Genomic DNA, 15583 nt, shown 5'->3' on the forward strand with positions numbered 1-15583 from the left:
ACATTTTTGACAAGTCATAACATGAAAATTATGATATGTATGTCATCAATGCCATGACTTAAATTCCGTGGCCCTGCAGCTCTTGCGATGATTTTGTTGTCATGGCATGTTGCAAAAGTGGTATGGTATGGCATGATTGCATGGTGAAAACAAGTGACAGACCCGGAAGTGAAAATCATGCCATTCGTGTCATGTGACAACATGACTACATGCGACGCTCATGATGCACTCGTGGCAGTTTCACTAGCGTCTCATACACCAAATTCGGTATTACTGTACTACAATGGATGACAAATGCATATGACTAGTGCAAACATGATAATGATGAGAATTGTGTCATGTAACAACATGACTACATGCTACGCTAATGATACAATCGCGGCCATTTCGCTAGCTTCACGTATACGAAATTTGGTGTTACGTATACGAATTTGGTGTTATGCTCGGCCGTTTAGCTAGCTGGACATATACCGAATTTCATATCACGTGACGTGAACATATGAAGAAGTTAAATGACACATTCAAACATGGTAACCATGACGAGTCATGTACCTAACGTGGTTGCTTGGGCGAGTTTGTATGACATAATTAACATAAAAAACAGCGCCAATAACGAGGGAGAAGAAAAGAAGGAGACAGACAGCGGCACTGACATACAAGATTTATTTGCTGGAACTGCAAAATATATACTTGAGCAGTTTCTGACAAAAAAGAGCAAAAACAAATCAAAGAAAACAGAATTCAGTAATCATGCACACGAGGGCAGTCATTGTGTCAGCAGGCCTTCGATTGCTCTATCACAAAAAGAATTAGATTTTCTTCAAAACGTTGGCCCACATTTTGTTTATGGCGCGTTATCCCGATGATTACTTGGGTGTTAGGTGAATTCCGTTTTCTTTGATTTGTTTTTTCTCTTTTTTGTCAGATACTGCTCAAGTATATATTGTGCGGTTCCAGCAAATAAATCTTGTTGTAAGTCAGTGCCGCCGTCTGTCTCCTTCTTTTCTTGTTCCTCGTTATTGGCGCTGTTTTTTATGTGAGTCATGTACGGCATCATTTACCTCCACCTCGTAAGGTTGTGCTGATTTTAAAGTGACATATCAACATTTCTCATTCGTGCTTCGCATATCATCGATTCCCACTGTACGTGGTATCTGCCAATGTTTCGTTAATTAACTTTGACCCTGCGTGCTGCTTAGTTATTCATTCGGGTGGCGCATTTCTATCGCGACGCCGTTCGACAAATCGGAGCATGACAAAGTTTGCGCTCTGGACGTGCGTTCACCCAGGAGAAATGAAAATGCAGTAAGCATCAGCATAGCCATCGCGTTCACTGTTTACATCCTCCACACGAACAGACAAGAAAACAAATAGGGCTCATTCTGTAGAACCGAAGCCACCACCAACTGCGCAGTTTCTAACCCTTTTCTTTTTCCATGTCCAATATCTTTGTAGTACGTGAACTGCGCAAAGTTCGTCCGTAGTTCTCTCGGGAGTCAGAGTGGTGGCCCAGTTCGCATGCACGAATGCGCTACGCGGAAGCGTTTATTAAATTGTGCGCGACCTGTGATTCGGGTTTGTTTTCGATTCACTCGTTGCCTGCCCTGAGGTTCTTTTCAAGAAGCACCACGGTATGAAAGTTCCTGCGCAGTATGACAACCGCTATGCTGTAGTTTTATACGGCTCAAAAAGGTCCTTTCATACTCACGCATCGTGAGATTTCGCGATGGTTATTCTGTCTCAGTTTGCCAATATCACATTACGTACCTAATTTTAAAGGTTTCTCAGAAGTGCAGCTTTGTAGGAAAGTTAGCTTTCCATTGATTCGATTGCTTGATACGTGGGGTTTAGGTCCCAAAACCACAATATGATTATGACTCTGTTGTGAAGGGCTCCGGGAATTTCGATCACCTGCGGTTCTTTAACGTGAACCCAAATATGAGCATACAGACCTAGAGCATTTTCGCGTCCATGGGAGTTGGTTTCCCGTACCTAACGACCCATATAAAAGTGTATGTAATCATGAAAAAATATCACGCAAGTATTTAACTCTCGCGGAACAATGAACGGACAAAGGTTCGGCTGGAGTGGTATCTGCGGGCATTGAGATTTCCTTCATACGCGATATTCGCACTCACTTGAAACAGCACATTAGAAATTGTTTTTGAGCTACTTGGTAAGCAGTTATCATAAAGAAACTAGCAACTAGCACTTACCTCAAAAAACGGCATGACGTTTACACGCGCATACACTCGGGAACACACCGCACACACTGCGTTCACTATCTATGATTTATTGTACATGACCGATAAACAAATAAGCTTACAGGACGATGCGTGTGAGCAATGATCAACAAAGCGGCGCATTTCCGATCATCCCCCAAGCGAAGCGCGATGCAGCCACCTCCTAACAAAACAATAAAGATTTGTATCACATAGACCCACTAAGTAAATTTAGGATTTCATTGAACTTAGACAGACCTGTCCGAACCCTTATTCAACGATTAAGTTTAAGCACAGTGCACGCCAACCAATTTTACACAACAATTGGTGTGCTCAAACTTTTAAATGTGATTGCGTATATGTAGATGAAGACATACAACCTCCCTCTGAAATGCTCAAAATACGAAGCATAAACACGCTGACTTAGGTCATCTTTCATGACTTTCGATCGCAGACCATTTAGTTTACGAAAATTTTTGGCCCATGACCGACAAGAGGTTTACCGAAGTACGCAGCAAAAGCATTGAAAGTGCCCCGCCGCGGTGGTCTAGTGGCTAAGGTACTCGGCTACTGACCCGCAGGTCGCGGGTTCGAATCCCGGCTGCGGCGGCTGCATTTCCGATGGAGGCGGAAATGTTGTAGGCCCGTGTGCTCAGATTTGGGTGCACGTTAAAGAACCCCAGGTGGTCGAAATTTCCGGAGCCCTCCACTACGGCGTCTCTCATAATCATATGGTGGTTTTGGGACGTTAAACCCCACATATCAATCAAAAGCATTGAAAGTTTTCTTGAAGAAAGTGCTATTCTTGGTCGGTATAAGTGTCTTCAGGTTGTTATTTTCTTCCTTCTTTTAACGCGTCAGCGCATATTTATGTCACCGTTAACTAATTCGTGGACAATTATGAGACTGTTGACTGTATGCATCGCTTGCTCTTCTATTTGTTAACATCATCGAATACGGACATACATGTTATTGTTGAATAAGTTGCTCACAAATCTCATGTTTTAGCCGTATTGCTATCATTAATAAAATGCCAGCTTTAACGTCCCGAAATCACCGCATGAGTATGAGAGACGTCGTAGTGGAGGGCTCCAGAAATTTTGACTACTTGGGGCCCTTCGGCGTGCACCCAAATCTGAGCACATGGGCCTACAGCATTTTCGCCTCCACCGAAAATGCAGCCGTCGCATCCCCTATTCCATCCCACTACTTTTGTCATAACCCCTAGGTCACCGTGGCAGAATTAACTGCTATGCTAACTTGTATATTGTATTTGCTATGGTATTCTTACGCTTCGAGACTTGCACCCTATGTGCTCTATTTTAGACACCTCTAAGAGACAAGGAGTAGCTGGCGTCAAATCGGCGCGCCAACTTCTCCTTGCTCCATGTCACTAAAAAACAAACAATGATAAAGAAAACGAAAAACGAGCGAGGAGCACTTTGTGTTTTTCTCTCTACAAAAAATTTTCCTTGGGAAACAAAATCATGGACGGCTCACTAAGCAACTATCCTTATAATCTTTTTTCTAGAGAGTAGGATTTCAATGACATGCTTACGGATAATTTCGCGCTTCTTTAGAGAATCGGCATTGGTGTAAACCATGGTTGAAACCCACATGTTGCAGCATGTGTGGCTGTATGGGCGTCTTTATTCTTTTTTTCCTTAAAATTTTTGCACATATTCCCTTAGCCGGTCATTCATTCATTCATTCATTCATTCATTCATTCATTCATTCATTCATTCATTGGTATTGTTTCCAATGAAAATTTTTTTTCGAGGCAAAAATGTGAATTTATCCCAGCTGGTTTTCTGCTTTATTTTCTTTTTGTTAGAGACATATGTCAGATATGTGTAAAAGAAAAAGAAAGGCGACTTGTGGAAGGAGAACCAGAAGTGTAGATAGGAAAGTAGACGAAGCGGGAGAAACATCGAAGCTATTTGGCGGTAAAATGTTTATTACGGTTAACACGGATCGCTAGGAAAATAGTGTGCAGCTTCCAAATAAAACTAACGCAGCATAATTGTTTTTTCCTCTATGCATGATTTTGCCGGTTTAATTGTACCCAGTAAATACAATTGAGCCTGAGCTTTAATCACTGTGAAACTTGCGATCAATTAATGTCAGTCAAATCTTCCAAAAGACGTAGCGTGAATTATATTTCAGTGTGCAATTTTATCACGAACAATCTGTGCGAAGAACCAAGAAAAAAAATGATGCATCAAAACTAAGGTGAAATCGGCGCGCGTGAAATGATCTGCATGTCAGCCGTACAAATGAGAAACCCATATGCACGCAAATGAACGGGCGTGAGGGCTCGTGGAAGAATTGAGGTCACCGGGTCAGTGCCTTCCAAAAGGGTCATTCCTGAAAGAGCATGACTTGGGATGTTTTCCGCCGCCAGTTCTTTTTTTTTATGCGAAAAAACGCGAGTTAATAGCCGTCTGTTAGCCATCGATTACCAAAGGTCAAATATGTAAACGATGGAATGCAATAAATATGAGGCTGTTGGGCAAGCATTTTCAATCGTAAGCATGGTATGCGATTCAAGCAAAATGCAAGGTCTTCCTTTTGCTCTCTGATGGCCGTAATACATGAAAACGTTCATGAGCCATTCGAGTATGTGAGGGCTGACGCCATAAAATTATGAGTCCAGACCCCTCCTCGGCAGAAAAATGAAGCACATTGTAGCTATCACTGCAGTCCTGATTCCTGTTCTACATGCCTTCACAATTGGTTTCAGACCTGAGGAAGACCACAATAGAGGGCGCCCAGTGATTCCCGTTCTTAGAGTTGCCACGGCACCATTCGCCAAAGCGTCGGCGACGCCGATGTTTCCCGTCAGCATGTAGGGTAATTAATTCTCTGGCACAAACACAATCTTGGAGACATTCGCCAACTATGCATGTCACATGCGGGCAACTTTTCGCCGCGCTTTATGGACTTCCTGCTAGTTACGGCAGTTGATTGATGATTGATTGATATTTAGGGTTTATAACGTTTCAAAACCACCCCATGGTTATGAAAGACGCCGCAGTGGAGGGCTGCGGCAATTTCGACCACCCGGGGCTCTTTAACGTGCACCTGAATCTGAGCACACGGGCCTACAGCATTTACACCTGCATCGAAAATACAGCCGCTGCAGTCGGGACAAAGTCAATCTAAATAGGTGGCGAAAGCCAGAACAACAAGTAGTTATATAGACCTATTGCGACAAGCATGAACAACCGCGCGACGATTGAAGCGCGACTAGGTGAGGAGAAGACAAATAATGAAAATAAAAAATTATTTAAACATTTAGTTTCCACAAAATACATTTTATTTGTTACAAAAATTAGTATACTACTGTAACTAAACTAGTTTTTGGTATGTGGTTGAGCACCCAATTTCGTTCGTTTAGTTTCAGAAACAGCACGCACATGCAGGCAGGCTGGTGACGGTGGCCAACGGTTTTGCCTTGGAGCGTGTTTTTAGTTGGGCCTGTTCTTTGGTTCGGCACACTACCAGGTCAAGGAGGCATCTCTCACTTTTCCGTGGTGCCTTTGTGCGTGCCTTCAGTATTTCACTCATTTTTTATGCGCTGTTTACAGGTGTGACATCTCAAAACTCTACAGGCTAACAGAGTGCGTCAACGGGCCGCTCATGCGACTGCCGACTGCTTTCGCTGGCGCGCGGCCGGCGTGCCATCGCCTCTGGTGACGCTCAACAAGACACGATAAGCAACCAGACGCTGTATATGGCTGCCAAAGCCATATTTTCAAAGCTTGTGTCTCCCTGCAATGGTTTTCGACGATAGCGCAACGTGAGTTTTCGAATAATTATGCTGTTGTGCTCGTGAACAGTTGTCTCACAATTGCCTCTGTGGAGTTTCTTGTGGATATTGGAAGTACGTAATTTGGCTTATAAACCAACTTTGCTTCCTCTATCTTTGTTTTTTTTCTATCAAATGCAAATAGCGAAACACAATTACGGCACAATGAAATCACGTATTAACGGCGCGTAAGAGGCCAGCAGTTAAGAAAAAATACCGTTATATGCAAGGAGTGAATGATGATGAGTTGGGCGAAGCGTCCGTCAGTCTATCTGTGATTCCGTCCATTCGTTTGTTCTTGCTTCCGTGCGTTCGTGCGACCATCCGTCCGTGCGTCTATGCGTCCGTTCTTGCGTCCTGCTGTGCATCTTTCCGTTCGTCTGTGCATCCATCCGTCCATCTATGCGTCTGTCCGTCCATCTAGCGAATACTCCAAGTACCGCCATTTCGGGTCTTTTTATTATATATTCACATATAGAAGTACCGCCATCCAGCCGACATTCCAAGGACTAAACGAGAGGTGGCTATCTACTACTACTAGGAAAACTACTATACACTACTTCAACATACAGTGTGGACGCATGACCCACCGCTTAAGGAGCTTCAACTTCAAAATTTTAATTTCGCGCCACCGCGGCGACGGACACTGCTGTGGATTGGCTGCATCCGGTTCGCTGCCGGTGGGAGGCGGCACTTACCAGCGATGAGCTGGCCGACCAACTTTGGGCCGTCCGGCAAGCCGAAGATGCCGCCCTGATCCAAGGACTTTGACCGGTCACCTGAAGCACCGCCATCATCACCGACGGAGGGTGGGAAAGGACATTGGCTAATCCCGTCTCCTCCTCGGTCCGCCCGAATGGCACTGCCAGACTTTGTTTATTCATTCATTCATTCATTCATTCATTCATTCATTCATTCATTCATTCATTCATTCGCGCCATAAAGGGCAAATACGCCACGTTACTACTGGTTCTGCTTGTGACTCCACACTTAGATTTCTTACATTTTTTTGTTGTCTCCTCCTCACGTAGATCGCGATGGTGGCAATGAGCCGCTGACTACTGAATCCATCGGCTTCTATGTAAGTTACACTATCAGTTTACATCTACCTTGGCCAGGATTCGATCCCGCAATCTGCGGGTCAATAGCCGAGTACCTTAGCCACTATAAAACCACGGCGGGGCGCTTGCTGCGGCAGTTTATATACCTGTTGCCTGCGGTGATTTCTATCGCGTTATTTCTCTCTTTAACTGGAGCGGCAAAGGCACCGGCAGATCACCGCAGGTGGGGGGGGGGGGAGAAACCGCGTGCTTGGCGAGGTGGCAACGCTCTTTCACGCGGCATTGCTGTAATTCGCATGTGTAGCGTCATCTTCGTTGCCATTCACTGTCCCTAACACTTTTTAGCCACAGAACCGCAGTTTTTACGCAGCTAATGGTGACTTCTCCAGGCGCGAGCCAGAGCAGAACAAGTTGTCGCGCCTGGCTATCCGGACGCTCGCAGCCGCCGCAGCTCCGCTCCGGCCCTGTAAATAATCAATCCTTCAGCTCTTTACACTTTGCTCTGCCTCTGGCTAAAGATGTTTGCGAAGCACTTGTAGTCTTTTAATGGCAGTTTTTAATGGAAGTACCACTTTTTCTTTTTTGTGGTTAACTCTAACGATTTAAAAGTTCTTCACTCATTTTAACCTACTTTTAAGCATCATCATTCTTGTTTTAGGGCTATGTTGAACACTCGGCTTAGTGTGCGATAAAGCCACAAGAGACCAATGTTTGACAAACCAGGATTCGGAACAGCTACGCACTTTAGGTACGAGAGAGAGAGAGAAGACCAGAGGGTCGAAAGGTTTTAGATGTCTGAGATACCGACTCGATCTATGTATGGCGCTTGCACCAAGTCTACTGTCGTATTGGGGGCTTTGCACTTCTGGCAAGAAAAACAGAGCGTGGTCAAGTTTACTTTAGCTGCTTTGTCTACGTTTACACAGTTTTTGCTTCCGCTACGGATTCGAACAAACACTGGGGTTGTTACTGCATGAACTGTCCTTATTGTGCTTCCTTACAGACCAACTGCGGCGTTTCCTTAGTTGTCAGTGGATCTGAGCAAGATACGCTTGGTACGTTTTCTTGCACTCTTCATTAATTTTCGAGGTATATTACAAGTTCTGGAAATGCGCCGACTGCTTAAAAATTAATTTTATTGGTGACGTCATCCGTCGCGTCGTCGAAGCAGAAAAGCGCCGATGATAACGTGGCATTTTAGCGGCTGCCACAGTGTGAAAGATGCTTCATGCCCTAACTACACGCACGCGTGGCAACGTGTCAGTGCGGGGCGCGTATGCTCGGCCACACCCTTTCCTTTTGGTGCGAAAGGGCACGTGGTGACGGAAAGCTGCGCACCCTCTGTTTCCTGATAGGAAGAAGGCGCCGCACCAAGTCTACGTGCCATGCGCTGTTAGGCTTACGCGTGCCGTTAGGGCTAGATTTCATTCGAAGGATTTCAAGCTAGACGGTTGTGCGCTCACGATCTACTATGACAGCGTAGCTCCCGCCGACTGCTTCGCCCTCCGTGGTCTCCTGACACCGTGAAGCTCTCGCATTGTAGTGCCCCGTCCTTGGACTGCGTCGACCGGATCCCCACTTTCTTATCTCCTTCTTTTTTCCGTCGCTTGCCTTTTCTATATCTTCATCTATATCCTTCCATTTTCTTTTCTCTCCTTTCCCCCACCCTTAGAAGACGCTGTGCCGTGCTTCCTTAAGAGCTGCAGAAATAAGCGACTTTTTCCTTTCTTCACCGAATCACTACCACCACCACCAGTTAGGGCAAAAGGGAGAACGCAGAGGCAAGGTGTGTCCAATAGGAACCGCCGGACACGCACGTGCAAAGCGCACCAGGCGCGGAAGCGGCGATTACCAAAGTATGTGTGTGGATTCAGTACCCTTTTCAAAAAACATACTGAAGTAACCAATTCTGCAGGTTCAGCGGGGCGCTTTTTTGAATTTCAGAGGATCCTATATCTTGTGGTTGTGGGTTGTTGCTTATCTGTCATAGCCGGCGCCAGTTGACCATGCAGCAGAGGCAGTGCATGTTATTCGGCACTATGCTATGCCTTTGCACCTTGCGTCACTGGACAGACAAAAAATGCTTTTGAACTCCCGTGACCAGGTCCCGAAAGCAGGTCTTTCTAATTTCTTCGCCGGTCGTTGACATGCCAAGCACGCCAACTGGCAATCTATGGCAGGCTTCGTTGATCAGTGACATGCTTGAGCAAGTCGCTTGCAAAAACAGAGTGTGGCTTCAGCACGTGACTATTGTTCTAACCAGGCAACATGATGGACCTATGCGCTACCCTGGTCCTATAGGGAGCTTAGCACTAGTTTTTTTACCTCCACCACGCGATGAAGACTTTGCAAAGGGGGAGTCCGCTAGGGGGCCAGGCAAGGCTGCTGTGTCTCGCATGGGCTCCGTATTCTACGAAGTTTTTGTTGAACCAAGACTGCTTTTTTGGTGCCAACAGTGAACTTCAGCAAGTTGAACTTCTGCAAATTGCCGACGCTGCTGGTGAGTGCCTCAAACCTCTTTGTTCTTGAGGAGCTTTGCAAACTTCAACTCTTGCTGAGCGGGGGACGCCACCTCGTTAGCCCTAACGCCACCGGCACCGCCGTCGGGCTCGCGCTTCGACGCGCGGGCACAAGTTCATTCGGCAGCGCAATGGCATACATGGTGAGTGCACAGATTTACCTGCCACAGAATTTAACGCAGAAAAATGGAGTGTAGTCCTGAATGCCCGACAACGCTCACCTCGACAGCAGTAAAAAAAAACTGAAGGAACGCAGTCAAGTAAAGCGGCTTCAGCTGCCGAAACGCCAGCACGCAAAACGGAATCACCGCCCAGCGTTTCCTCAAAGCTCGACAACACAGCTGTGGCGCGTCCTCGCTTAAAACGACTGCCATGGTTGCCAGCCGACGACTTCAAGATTGTCTTTCGTCCGAGTGCGGGCGTAGATCTGGCTTAATACAACGATGGAGAGTTACGAGCGGCTGTAGTCGTCAACAGCGGACTGCACTCTGTGGTTGCCGAGGAAGATCTTGTGTGCACCAATCTGGCCAAGAATATTTTCACCGTGTCCACTTCTTGCGCCCACTGAGTTGCCAAATATGCAAAAATACGAGAACTCACGCTACGTGGTAAAAAACTTGGATTTCATGCGTACATAGCTCCCACGGACGGGGCACGAGCAGGGATCATCTACCGCGCTTGGAATGGTGTATCACCTCAGGACTTGCTTCAAGAATTACGTTGGGCGAATCCCCTTCTACCAATAGTCCAAGCAAGGGACATGGGGCGTACCTCACGCTCAGTGCTGATTAACTACATAGCTGAGGAGCTTCCTCCGTCAGTCAAAATGTTTGGCATCCTCTACGCCGTGTTCAACTTTCGACCGAAGGTGGAAGCGTGCCTAAACTGCAGACAAGTCGGCCACCGATGAGATGTATGTCCTTTGCCAAATCGCCTCACTTGCTCAAGCTGCGGACAGAAACACCCGGAGGACTATCCCTGCACCCCGCAGTGCGTCATCTGTGCGGATGCTCACAAGACGGGTGACAGGGCATGCAAGCAACGCTTTCAGCGTGGCTTCAGCCGTCTCTCTCGGCCACGACAAAGGCCGCAACAAGAGCACCAGCAGGAGCAGCCCGAGTTCCAGCTCGAAAAGAAGTTTTTTTTCAAGCATCGACGATAGAAATCGTAGCAGCAGAAGCGAGAGTCCTGGATGAAACCGTAGCAGCAGAAGCAGGAGTCCTTGACGAAACCGTGGCAGCAAAGGCAAAAGCCTTGGACGAAGTGCATCACAAAGCCGTGACTTCAGCACCAAACCAGAAAAGGTGAGCTGGGCAAAGCAAGCCTCCTGTTCCTGTTGTATGCTCTCTGACGCTAAAGAAAATTCTAAAACTCAGGAGACTATCGAATGCCTAACGCGGGAGAATCAAGAGCTAAAGCAACAGTTGGCTCTGGTGCTGGAACGTTTAAGTGCACTTACAGCTGCCCCACCCCGTCTTCTCCACCCCTATCCATCTCCCCCTCTGTCATAGAGCCTGATATGGCAGCCGAGTCAGGGACCGATGTTATAGATTCCTCTCCACAGCTAGCAAAAAAGAAAAGGACAGAGCAACCCGAGTTATCGGAGGATGATTTTACAAGCACCAGTCAAAAAATTCGGAAAGAACACCGGGAACTCAAACAAAATGTAAATTTAGGCTTTACGCAAATTGCTGAACGCTTCAATAAGATAGAGGGTATTCTAGACGTGTTAGTTGCTCGGCTCGAATCTCTCCAACAATCTCAACCCTCTCCAGCGCCTTCGCAGCCATAACCCCTCTTGCACCCTTGCCTCATCTTCACCCTCTTCACTCTGCATATGGCAATGGAATTGCCGTGGATTAGGAAACAAGAGAGACAACCTCTCACTTTATATACAGCGGTCTACACGGGCCCCTGATGTCATCTCCGTACAGGAGCCTTTAAAAGCTTGCAAACTCCTCGGCTATCAGGCTGTACATTCGCATTCTAGCTCCCCATGGGCTACCACATATATACGAAGGAATATCTCGCTTATAGCGCATGATCTTTCCGATCTTTACAGTGACTGCCTTCTTCTTGAACTTCTCCCACGTTGTAGAGGACAAGGCACATATTTTATTTTGAATATTTATTCTCATCCTAGAGATGGCCTCAATGCTGTTTTTGAAGCAATCGATAGGGCCATCCAAGTAGCAAACTCTGCTCCCATAGTTGTAACGGGTGACTTTAATGCCCCGCGCGTCGATTGGGGTGACAGGAGAAACACTCGGAAGGGCACTAGCCTTCTTCAATACATTCAGTGAAACAGGTGCACTCTAGTCACTGACTGCATGCTACCAACACGAACTGGCAACAGTGTGAGCAGAGATACCACCCCTGACCTTAATTTCACTAAAAATGTGCGACAAGCTATCTGGACACACAGTGGGGTCAACCTCGGCAGTGATCATTAGATCCTAACAGTTACACTGTCCCATGCCAATTTTCGTCCACAGTTTATTTTAAAACCCATTGTTGACTGGGACAAATTTCGCGAAATCCGAGACCGAAACCCGAAAAAAAAATTAAAGACTACAAAGAGTGGGCGTCTCAGCTTAAACAGGATGTAGCTCTTAGCGAAAAAGTTGCCCCAGCAGCATATATCCGTGATCCAGTAGACAGCAGGCTACTCCACCTATGGGAGGCCTATCAGAGCTTGGAGAAACGATGGCACAAGCAAAAATATAATCGTAAACTAAAACGCAAAATGTCACAAACACTCCAACTTGTAACTGAACACGTGGCTGAACTTTCATCGCAGCAATGGAACCAGATATGTAACCGACTCGACGGTACTCTACATATGAAGAACTCTTGGTCCCTGCTTCGGCATATGTTAGATCCATGCTCCTCGCGATGTGAAAGTAATAAGCGAATTACGAAACTCTTGTTTGAAGTAGAAAAACAAGGGCAAGACGATGAAACTGCTCTTAAAACTACGTATTTCCCTGGCCCAAGGCGAGAATCGTTACCTACTTACAATGGAGCTGCCAATGCAGACTTGGACGCACCAATTGCAGAGGCGGAAGTTTGGGCTTCCCTAAGCAAACTTCGCACCACATCTGCTCCAGGACTAGATGGAATTACTAACAAAACACTCCGAAATGTAGACTCAAAGTCAGTGGCAACTCTTACCGATTACATGAATCAACAATGGGAGCAGGGCACGCTGCCCAGGAATGGAACTCACCTAAGGTGACTTTCATACCCCAACATAATAAGCCATTAGACCTTAGTAATTTTAGACCGATCTCTCTTACCTCATGTACAGGAAAACTGATGGAACATGTAATTCTCAATCGTCTTAATCGCTACATGGAACAAGAAAAACTGTTTCCCTCCATCATGTACGGCTCCCGCGTGGGACTCTCCACTCAGGATGTCATGCTGCAGCTTAAGGAGGACGTGCTAAATCCTACTTTTCCACACATCACCAGAGCCATCCTTGCATTGGACCTGACTAAGGCTTTTGATAATGTTTCTCACTCCTCGATTTTACAATCTCTTAGTGAACTAAACGTAGGCTCTCGCACGCACAGGTATGTCACTGCCTTTCTCAGCAATAGGTCCGTATGCCTACAGTTAGGCACTTTCAAAACCGATCCCTTCACGCTAGGTAGCAAGGGAACGGCCCAGGGATTGGTATTGTCCCCGTTCCTTTTTAACGTTACTCTCATACCGCAAGCGCGGGAGCTTGCCAAACTTTCTTCCATCAATGACTCCTTGTACGCGGATGACATCACCATCTGGGTCAATACTGGCAACCATGGCGAAATCGAATCGAAGCTTCAGTTGGCCGCTGACATTGTTGTTAAACACGCCAACAATATTGGGCTCACCTGCTCGGCGGCTAAATCGGAACTCCTAGTAATTGACTTTAAAAAGCAAGATACACGTCACATTCAAGTCATGCTTGATGACACCCCTATTCGCAGGGTCAATAAAATCAATATTTTAGGCCTTAATATTTCCGACAATGGTTCGAACGCTGACACCATAAAGTTAATCCGCACCTCAGTTCAAAATACAGCTTCCCTCATTAGGCGCATATCCGATCGTCATCGCGGCATGAGGGAAGCAGACACACGCCGCCTCATACAGGCCTTTTGCCTATGCAGAATTACCTATTCTATCCCCTACCTCTATCTCTCACTTACGGAGATAGAGCAACTTAACAGACCCATTCGTAATGCCTCTAAAACTGCGCTCCATCTCCCTAAATCAACAGCCACGGATAAACTACTTCAACTTGGGGTGCACAACACTCTGGGAGAGCTTGCAGAGGTGCATCTTTTCAGCCAATATCAAAGACTATCACTCACAGAAACAGGACAGGTACTCCTGCGCCGACTTGGAATCAACGTTCCTGGTCACACCACGGCCACGCACGCAGTTCCCGTGACTGTTAGTAGCAACCTATTAATTCCGCCACTCCCCAAAAATACTGACCGAGAACATAATCGGGCGCGACGGGAAGCTCGAGCCAAGTCCCTTGAGAAGCGCTTCCCTCCTAATTCTCCCGCAGTCTATGTAGAGGCGGCCGAATATGTAGATCATCGAGCTTTCGCGGTAGCCGTCGTAGATGGATTTCAGAAACTGGTCGCTTGTGCGTCCCTTCCAAATTCGACAGAATCGCTGGAAGCAGAGGAGACGGCAATTGCTTTAGCCGTTGTTCACTCCTCCGCTGAGTATATTTTTTCCGATTAAAAAACTGCAATTCGTAATTTTGCCACTTTCCGAATTCATTCCCCGGCTGCGGAAATTCTTGACTCATCTCTTCCGCCTGATTGCCTCATCACCCTCCTCTGGGTCCCTGCGCACTGTGGACACCCAGGCAACGCGGCCGCTCACACCCAAGCCTGAGCACTCGCCAACCGGGCTCACAGCGACCTGCCTTCGCTTCTAGGTGCCAGGGATCGACTCCTCAGCTATCACGATATCATGCTATTTTACCGAAATTCTCGCCTAACGTATCCCCCGCTACATAAATCTCTCTCCAGAAGGTACCAGGCTTTGTGGCGCAGACTTCAAACGGCCACAGTGACGACTCCTTTCTTCTCCTTCTTTTTACACATGGAGAAACCTCACCTCATTGCAACTTATGTCCTAGCACCAGAGCCGACTTCCAGCACATATTTCTGAATTGTCCAAACAAACCCAAGCCTCCGTGGCAAGGGTCAGAACATCAGGAGCGATGGGAGGCTGCTCTGCGCAGCTCGCAACCGGGTTTACAGCTCCGGACAATGAGCTGGGCCAGAAGGGTGGCCGAAGCACAGCAGTGTCCGGCCACCTTAAGGCCCGAGGGCTCGTCATCATCCTGATTCCCCTTCCCCTACCACACACCCCCCTCAAATGATTCCTTCGTGAATCAATAAAGTTGATTACCTACCTATACCTACCTTTGCAAATCTCTCAGGGCGAAGGCACAAGCCCCCTAATCAAGTGCATGATTGTTGTCCTATCCTAATGGTACCACAACGTTACTGCCGAGAAACATGACTCACTGGGGTCTGTCTTGAAACAAAAGATGTCCTTACAGATCAGAAACGCCATCGCGGTTTTAGAACGCTAGCTAGGGGCCCTGCAAAACTTTTTGAGCATGGCCAGAAAAAGCTGCAGATCGGTGGTAGAGGCTCCCGACAACACGCGTGCCAAATATTATAGCACAGCACGTGGCTTGGAATTCACAATAAATTATCAATGTCAGCTGAAAATTGCTTTCTCTTCTGCTGACTATTCATAGAATAAGCATGAAAATCACTCGTAGTAAGCGCTTCTATCAGCTATTGCCTGATTTGAACATGGCGCGCTCACTCATTACATCTATTACCGCTGGAGGCCGCGACGTGTTCACCCATGTGTACGCGATCACACTGAGAAAGCCGCGCATTCGAAGAAAACAAATAAAGAAAAGTGCTCAAGGTCACAAGT

The sequence above is a fragment of the Rhipicephalus microplus genome, unplaced genomic scaffold (assembly GCF_043290135.1).
Source record: "Rhipicephalus microplus isolate Deutch F79 unplaced genomic scaffold, USDA_Rmic scaffold_23, whole genome shotgun sequence".
NCBI lineage: Eukaryota > Metazoa > Arthropoda > Arachnida > Ixodida > Ixodidae > Rhipicephalus > Rhipicephalus microplus.